The following is a 9900-nucleotide window of genomic DNA, read 5'->3' as shown; positions in this document are numbered from 1 at the left end:
CTATGAGAAGAGATTGGATAAACGTGTAGTTTTTGCGAGAGCTTTGGAAGCTGAGGAATGATATGATAGAAGTATTTAAAAAATTGAGGTGTGGATAGTCAGTTACTCAAGGGCATGGGTTTAAGGTTATGGGTTAGGGGTCCAGTTTAAAGAAAATGGACAAGAGAATGTGTGGTAGAAGCAGATACAATAGCAATATTTTAAAAGGCATTTAAACCGACATGAACAGGTAGGCAGTAGAGCAGACAGATGGGATTAGTTTAGAATAGCATCATGGTTGACACTGACATGGTGGACCAGGGTCTGTAACTGTGAATTAGAATTCCTAGTGTGCAAACAGGCCCTTTTTGGCCCAATAAATCCACACTCCGAGTAACCCACCCAGACCCATTCCCCTAGCCTGTGCTATACTGTTGGATGTTCTTAAATTCATGGCATGAACTTTCAAGCATAGTTCAGTCTCAAACTTCACATCCTACAATGGTACTTCTAGCCTTTCACAAACTCCATTTTTACTTTATCATTGCTAACAACCGTTCAAAACCATGGACTTACCCTGCATTGTTTGCTTTGTGTTTAATGCTTTAACACTTCAAACCATTAAATATAAAATCCTTGCACTAAAATCTGCGATCCTAATCTTGCCCAACTGTCTTTTGAATTCTCTCCTGTTTTTTCTTTAGGTTTTTTTGAAAGTATGTTTCATTTTCAATAATCAAATATGGAACCTCATCGTACATTGTGTATAACTGTAAATGCAACAAATTGGGAAATCCTGCATTTGTAAGTCTTTTCATTGCTGACTTCTTGTGCAGGAAAGTCTACTGATTCTTAGCACCACTGGTACTCCAGTTCTCCTGTCTTCAGATGTAAATCCAGGACTTTGTGGACTAGCCAGGTCGTGAGGAATTGTCATCAGTGTAACACAAGCTGTCGAATTGAAAAATATGAAACCAGACTGTAATACTTGCAATGCTCAATGGAAACTTAAGATCCTATTAAATGTAAGGACAGTGTAAAACTAGTACACCTTTTATCTGCATTTGAACACTTCAAAATCTGTTCCTGGCATTAATGATTTTCATTTTAGTATAGGCAAATGATCTGATCAAAATTCCAGACTTGATTGGTAATTCTGGTTACTTTTCCTTCCACTGTCTATTGTGTTAAACATATTCTACAATAGAACTTGGCTGTTAGATTTCATAATCTGAAGGCAGGGTGCTCGTACAGTATTCTGTGGGGGAAATGAGCATTCCTTATGCATTTTAATATTTTTTGGGGATTAAGAATCCCCATGTCCTTGCACGATCAGTTACAAGGCTCTTTCACTCCTATTTGCCAGAATTGTCACTTCTTCTCATTTTAAATTTACTCTACAGTTCAACAATGAATTTTGTGTTGAGAGTTTTTGTGCCTTTTGTTTGTTTGAGAGAGATACATTTTGGAATCATGTTGGAGATGGAAATCGATTTTTGGAGGCAAGGACCCTGAAGACACAGTTTAAAAATAGAATGGTAGCTGGCACTTTGGCTTCAGCATTTGGTATTAATTTTCTGAGAATGTTGAAGGAAGTTTTAAAATTGAGCTGTACTGCAGTTGAATAATCTTAGTGAATTATCTTGCTGGTGGTTCCATCTTCAATGTGGCGTGGCAGTCTAGGAAAGACGGTAAGGAATGGGAATAGGAGTAGGCCATTCAGCCTCAAGCATACTTATCATTTGGTACAATTGTGGCTGATCTGACAACGCTCAAATTCAATTCCTTGCCCTTTCCATATAATACTTGATTCCCCTACTAATCAAGAATCCTATCTCGGCCTTATGTATACATAAGGTTCTGCCCCTACAGCTGTCTGGCAAGGATTTCCTGACTGTCAACACTCAGAAGAAATTCCTCCTCATCTCAGTCTTAAATTGCATCCCCATCCTTTCATTTTAATTGAGATTATGCCCTCTGGTCTGAGACCACCTGTGAGGGGAAACAACCTCTCCGCATTTACCCTGTTAAGCCTTTGAGAAATCTGTCTCAATGATATCATCTCTCATCTTAACTACAGCGACTACAGTCCCTACCTGTCTGTTTTGCTGTTTAGATAATCTTTCCAAACCTTCTCTTGAATGACCTCCAGTGAAATGAAATATTTACTTCTTCAAATAAGGGACCAAAACTGCTCTTAGTACTCAAGATATGGTCTCACCTTGTACTGTTGCAGTAGGACTTCAACTATTATAGTCCAACCCTCTTGAAATATGGCTCTTTTTTTTTAAAAAGGTGCACCAGGTAATGAGGAACTCATGTGCCAGCTTCGTTTTTCACACCAGTTTTCCCAAATCCCTTGTGTTGCAACTTTCTGCAGACTTTCTCCATTTAAATAATGCCCTGTTTTTTCGTTCTCCCTACCAAATGGGCTGCTTCACATTTTACCACTTTATACTCCGTTTGCCAATGTTTTTTGCCCAATTATTAATACTTCCTCAACTTTGTATCCTACTCTCAACCTGACTTTCCACCCATTTTTGTCATCTGCAAACTTGGCTACGAAACATTCACTTCCTTCAAGTTGGTAATAATACTGTAAACAGTTGCAATCCCTTATTCTCAATAATAGTCTTTAAAGATTCATTCTCTAAGGGGCTTTATATTCACCTTGACCTCTCTCTTTTTTTTTTAAAGAAGCGTTTATTGTCAGTTTTATATTCCTCACTAGTTTACCCTTTTTTTCAGTCTTATCTTTTTAGTCCTCTTACTGGATTCTGAATTTATTCCAGTCTTTAGGGCTATCACTGACTTGGCCTCCTTTTTCTCAACTTAATGGACTCCTGAACTGGTTTGATTAGCCATGGTTCCCTCTCTTAGAATGTGTCCTCCTTGCTGGGACAGACAAACGTGTGGCCAGGAAATTGATTATATGCATGGAGCAGATAATGGGTCTTGTGGACGAAAGGAGTTTAAAACTAGCTGAAGGGTTTTAGAGATGATTTTTGTTTTTTGTTCAGGTAGGCCTCATTGCTTATTCCCCACAGAGTGAAGAGTCAGTTTGCTTTTTAACAACAATCAACAGGAATTGTATGGGCACCATTAGACTAGCTTTTTATTCAATTCAAATTTCACTGCCTGCCACGGACTACTGTTCTAGTGACATTACCACGACGGTAGCTGTGTGAATGGTAATGTAAAAACTTCCCCTCCCTGCCAGTTTTTTTTTTGTGTGATCAAACCGTGAAGGGGAGGGCAGGGATTAAATCAAAATGGAGTTGGAGGGGGAAATAATGCACTCCCTGCAGTCCCCACCTCCCCCTAAACAGCTCAAGGGTGTTGGTGGACACCACATGCTCCCTTCTCCAAAGACACCTGGGCTGTAACGTAACCATGGAAGAGGGACAGGCAGTCGGCCCAAACGACCCGCTGCCTGGACTTGTTTATGACCAGTTGAGCCAGGCCCAGGAGCAGACTCCTGAGGAGGTCCTCAGACCTGCCTTCCCCGCTCCATACCGGATGCCTGAAGTGTAACCAGAAACCGAAGGAAGTTTTTTTTTAAAAATCAAAAAGGAAGTGCAGGCGCCCATACCCAGGTCCACGGACTCCACAGCACCACAGAGTGCCAGTGTTTGAGTAATTTTCCATTTATCATCTCAATTACATTATCGTTATAAAATGGCATGCTTTAGGAACAAAACTCCAACAGATAATATCAAAAACCAAGTGCTGAAGTAATTCAAAAAGTGTAGCAGTGTAGAAAGGAAGACTTAATGTTTCAAGCCTATTGTAACTTTATACCTTGCCAACCCCACTTCTTAGGATTTCATTTGAAACTTCAGTACAAATAAAAATCAGCCATTTCAGGTTAGCTGTGAATGGCATACAAAGGCCATTTTCGTTTCCTGGAATCTCTTTAAATTGAGGGGTGATAAACACAGGACAGATCTCCGAGGTAGGTTCTTTACTCAGAGACTAATAAGGGTGTGGAATGCCCTGCCTGCAACAAGTTAAACTGATCAACTTTAAGGCCATTTAAATGGTCATTGGACAAATATATGGATGATAATGGAATAGTGTAGGCCAGATGTGCTTCAAATTGATTTCACAGGTCATGACAACATTGAGGACCGAAGGGCCTGTACTGCTCTATAATGTTCTATATACAATTTTGCTAAGAATTTTTATGAAACAGAAGTATTAAGGGTTATGGGCCAAAGGTGGTTATCTGGAGTTAGGCCACATGTCCCAGCCATGATCTCATTGAATGGTACAACAGGCTTGAGGTGCTGATTGGTCTGCTCCTAATTCAATGTTCCTCAGGGCTCAGCAAAAGTGTGAGCAAGTGTCTTTTAAGGCTACTTCACCTCTATGCGAAATAATTTGATTATTGGAAGAGTTTTAGAAGGTGATTAAAACATCTTAAGAGGATAGATATCATAGAATCCCCACAGCATGGAAGCAGACCATTCAGCCCATTGAGTCCACACTAACCTTCTGGAGAACATCCCACCCCCTACCTTATAACCCTGCATTTCCCATGGTTAATATGCCCAACTTACACATCTCTGGATACTATGGGCAATTTAGCATAGCCAATCACCTGATGGTGGATTTGAACCCTGGTCCCATGAGGCAGCAGTGCTAACTGCTGAGCCACCATGCTGCCCTGTGTTACTTCACTGAACATGAAATTCTCTCACCTTGAAATGTTCTACAATTTACATACCTCTCTGAATCGGAGTGACAGCTGCTTTTTAAAATCTTCCCTTGACTTGCCAGCAGGAATCATCTCCTTGAGTAATGTGTTACTCGGTTCTGCTTTGTACAACTCAATGAGTTCAGATGGTAAATATGACTGATTAATATCCTTCAAAAAAAAAATCAAAAATTAATTAATTAAATCACATTACATACTTCATGTCTGGAATATGAGTTGTACTGTTTGCTATAAGGATCTGTGGTACCTTTAATTTCCACATGAATGAATCCCTAAACTCAGCACATGGGGAACACATTTCCTTGAAGTTTCAGTAGGAGGATACATTGATGTGAGCTGATTAGCAGTGACAAGGTAAAGAGGGTAAATGAATGTTCAAGGTTTGTAGCTCAGGTGCCAATTGTAGTTGTAGGTATGTTCGCCAAGCTGGGAAGTTGACTTGCAGACATTTAGTCCCCTGTTTAGGTGACATCTTCAGTTCTTTAGACAACAACCGGAACCAAATAAATTCCAGAAGAGACAGTACAGCAGTGTTTCACAGGAGGCTCCAAAACCCTGAAGATGTCACCTCAATCAACTGCCCAGCTCGGCAAACATACCCACAACTACAACGAGAGTAAATGGAGTTAATCACAACGTATCAGTCACAATTTAATTAAATGACAGGATAGACTTTGAGTTGAATAGCCTACTCTTGGCCAACGTAGAACAAAAGTTTGATATTTCATCACTTTATTTTAAACACTTCTGTCAGAGTCAAATTATCGTTACTATTTGCACTTATTAATGACTGTAGGGTAGATATGCACTAACTTAAAGGCATTAAGTCATTTTTTTTCTCTTTATATCTGTAAATACACTATGGTTTGAATATTCCCTGTACGGCAGGAGAAAGGAATGAATTAATTCTCAGTAGGAGAATCTCAGCTTACTGCCTCAGAGTATGTTTGCAACTCTTCAGCCCTTCTTCCATCAGCAACACGAACAAGCACTGATGCACCCCTCACTCGAAGAATCTGTTAAGAAAATAAGATTAAAGAATTGCATTTCAAACTCAAAACTTGGTTTCATTAATTGTAAATGACACTTACAGTGTTCCTGTGAACCAGATCTCCCAGAACACTCTGAGCATCCTCTTTTGCCAAAGCAGCCAAGACGCCCTGCAATGAGGAGAGTATAGTATGTCAAATTGGGACTGTTTAAGCTACCTTCAGTATGGATAGTGGGTAGAATTTCATCTTGAGAAATAGTCTGACAAGATTGCTTTGTCAGCCTGTTTTAACATTACAATCTAATGTAGTTGGAATTTTATATCGGACTGAACATACCATGGACAACCAATGCTTAATTTTTGGCCATGAAGAAATTTTACCCTTTGCAGTTTGTACTTTGTAGATCAAACCTGTGGGATGAGTTGCACAGTGGTTACCTTTTAGGAGTGTTACTTTTGTTTCAAAGTAGGGGCTCCAAATATGTTCCAAGACAGCATTGATACTCCCACCTATGTTCAGGACACCACCCAAACCCTCAACCTCCTCAAAAACTTCCGTTTCCCTGGCCCCCAATGTCTCATCTTCACCATGGACATCCAGTTCCCCTACACCTCCATTCGCCATGACCAGGGCCTCCAAGCCCTCTGTTCCTTCTTCTCCTGAACGTCGCCACCAGTATCCCTCCACTGACACTCTCATTCGTTTGGCTGAACTGGTCCTCACTTTCTTCTGAATCCTCCCAGTTCCTCCTGACGAAAGGGGTAACTATGGGCCCCAGCTATGCCTGTCTCTTTGTCAGCTACGTGGAACAGTCTATCTTCCAGAGTTGCAGCGGCCCCATTCTCCACCTTTTCCTCCGTTACATTGATGACTGCATCGGCGCCACCTCATGCTCCCACGAGGAGGTTGAACAGTTCATCAACTTCACCAACACATTCCACCCTGACCTTAAATTCATCTCTGACACCTCCTTCCCCTACTGGACCTCTCCATCTCCATCAATGGTGACCGACTCAACAGTGACATCTTCTACAAACCCACATCCTCCCACCCTGCCTCCTTCAAAAATGCTATCCCTTATTCCCAATTCTTCTGCCTCCACCACATATGTTCCCAGGAGGACCAGTTCCACCACAGAACACACCAGATGGCCTCTTTCTTTAAAGACCGCAATTTCCCCTCTCACATGCTCTCCAGCGCATCTCATCCACTTCCTACACCTCAGTCCTCGAATCCCACACCTCCAACCAAAACAAGAACAGAACATCCCTGGTCCTCACTTTCCACTCCACGAACCTCCATATACATCGCATCATCCTCCACTATTTCCGCCACTTACAAACTGACTCCACCATCAGATATATTTCCCTCTCCACTCCTATTCGCTTTCCGTAAAGACCGTTCCCTCCGTGACTCTCTCGTCAGGTGCACACCCCCCAACAACCCTTCCCGGCACCTTCCCCTGCCACCACAGGAATTGCAAAACCTGCACCTGCACCTCCCCCTCACCACCGTCGTAGGCCCCAAAGGAACCTTCCACATTCATCAAAGTTTCACCTGCACTTCCACACATGTCATTTATTGTATCCATTGCTCCTGGTGTGGTCTCCTCCACATTGGAGAGACAGGACACCTACTCACAGAGTACTCCAGAGAACATCTCTGGACACCCGCACCAACCAACCCCACCGTCCTGTGGCCGTTCACTTCAACTCTTCCTCCCACTCTGCCAAGGACATGCAGGTCCTGGGCCTCCTCCATCACCACTCCCTAACCACCCGATGCCTGGAGGAAGAACGCCTCATCTTCCGCCTCGGGACCCTCCAACCCACAGCATCAATGTGGATTTCACCAATTTCCTCATTTCCCCTCCCCCCACCTTACCTCTCAGTTCCAACCTTCCAGCTCAGCACCACCCCCATCACCTGTCCTACATGTTCATCTTCCGTCCCACCTATCCGCTCCACCCTCCTCTCCAACCGATCACCCATTACCCCCACCTCTATCCACCTATCGCATTCTCAGCTACCTTTCCCCCAGCCCCACTCCTCCCATTTATCTCTCCACCTCCGAGGCTCATGGCCTCTTTCCTGATGAAGGGCTTTTACCCGAAACATTGATTCTCCTGCTCTTCGGATGCTGCCTGACCTGCTGTGCTTTTCCAGCACCACTCTCTTGACTTTAATATTCAGCATCTGCAGTCCTAACTTTCGCCCAGCATTGATACTGACTCTAGTCCATGACTTGGAGGTGCCAGTGTTGGACTGAGGTGGAAAAAGTTAAAAATCATACAACACCAGGTTATAGTCCAATGGGCGACACAGTGGCACAGTGGTTAGCACTGCTGCCTCACAGCGCCAGAGACCCAGGTTCAAATCCTGCATCGGGGAACTGCCTGTGTGGAGTCTGCATGTCTGCGTGGGTTTCCTCCGGGTGCTCTGGTTTCGTCCCACAGTTTAAAGATGTGCAGCTTAGGTGAATTGGCCATGCTAAATTGCCCCTAGTGTTAAGTGAAGGGGTAAATGTAGGGGAATGGGTCTGGGTGGGTTGCTCTTCGGAGGGTTGGTGTGGACTTGTTGGGCTGAAGGGCCTGTTTCCACACTGTAAGTAATCTAATCTACTCAGGTTTATTTGGAAGCACTGTCTTTCAGACCACTGCTCCTTTATCTGACAACCACCTGATGAAGGAGCAGCATTCCGAAAGCTAGTGCTTCCAAATAAACATGTTGGACTGGACACTAGTCCAGCAACTCTAGTGCAATGTTACTGTTTCCTCAAGAAAGGATCAGGATTACTGCCTGCTAACATTTTGACTGGTCTTCCTAAGAGGACTGATCGATGGGAAGATGTGTGTATTCCCAATGACCTTTTGTGACACTGGGCCCTCATGATTTGTTCACTATGGTGTGCATCTAATGAAGATACGCAATGAAATGATTGAGGATTCATACTGAAGACATCTCACAGTTGTCAGGACTGCAAATCAAGTGTTCACTCTGGAACAAATTCACGCCTGAAATAAAGCTAAGTATTTTAGTACAGGATAATTCTAACATCACACAAAGATATTTCATACCTGAGTGGGAGCTCCTTGGTAAAGTGGCAACTGATAAACTGCAGTGTTACAGTATCCTTTTGAAAACACCTGTAAAGCAGACCAGGCCTGATCCTTCAGATCTAAAGTAAGCGTACCTTCCTCCAATGAGGAAACAGCAACCTCACAAAGATGGAAAATCACAGTGAGGTACTCATGATAAACTCTTCTTGGGAATGACTGCAGATTTTAAAGAAATAAGTAAGAAAAATAAGTTTCTTCCAGCTTAACACAAAAATAATGGTGATAATTCTGCCTTTTTTCGCAAGCATCCTGCTATATTTGTGTTTCTAAAAATGATTTGGATACCAATCTGATATAATGCCTCTCTGTAGTTAGCCACTGAGAGGAAGCAGTCTGGTTTAATTGGACTACAATAAAACAAAATGCTGGAGCAACTCAGCAGGTCTGGTAGAGAGAATAAATAGAGTTAATGTTTCAAGCCCAGTGACCCTTAGTCAGAATACTTGGATGAAGGTTCACTAGTCTTGAAACATTATCTCTGTTGCTCTATTTTGGTGTTTTCTCTATTTTGGTACAGAATCCCATGACTTCTGCTTAACTTTCATCAGATGTGCAACTGATATCAGAACCTGACCTGTTAAGGAATCCCAAAGCTCTGAAAATTGGACCATCACTACAATGCTGAACTATATATTACAATGAAAATTTGCTGAACTTTAAAGCATGTCTTTTAATTTTGTTCAAACATCTCACACTACATGTGAAAAAAGCTTTCAGAATAAGAATATTTTAAACAGTTAAGGAATAGAATTGCTCTATGTACATTAAAACAGTAAAATCTTGATCAACATCCATGCAATCTATACTATCATAAATCTCTAGAGATATTTCGTTATCTTATTCAAAGACCAACACTTAATTGGCTGGCAGATTCTCCTTTGCATTGTTTTTGGAAATTAAACTACAGCAGATCATTGATTTAGCCACTTCTTCAAAACAAGCTAAGGTGATTGGTCAGGCAAAAGATCCCCTTTTCGTCCCAGGTTGATTACTGACAACTAGCTTATTGTTGGTAAGATAATCCTTAAGTTTTCTTCTAGTAATCAATTCTGTTATGTTACTTGGAAGCATCAGAGCAACAGCTTCCCAAA

The sequence above is a fragment of the Hemiscyllium ocellatum genome, chromosome 9, assembly GCF_020745735.1.
Source record: "Hemiscyllium ocellatum isolate sHemOce1 chromosome 9, sHemOce1.pat.X.cur, whole genome shotgun sequence".
In the NCBI taxonomy this organism is placed as follows: domain Eukaryota; kingdom Metazoa; phylum Chordata; class Chondrichthyes; order Orectolobiformes; family Hemiscylliidae; genus Hemiscyllium; species Hemiscyllium ocellatum.
This window is presented reverse-complemented; position numbering follows the sequence as displayed.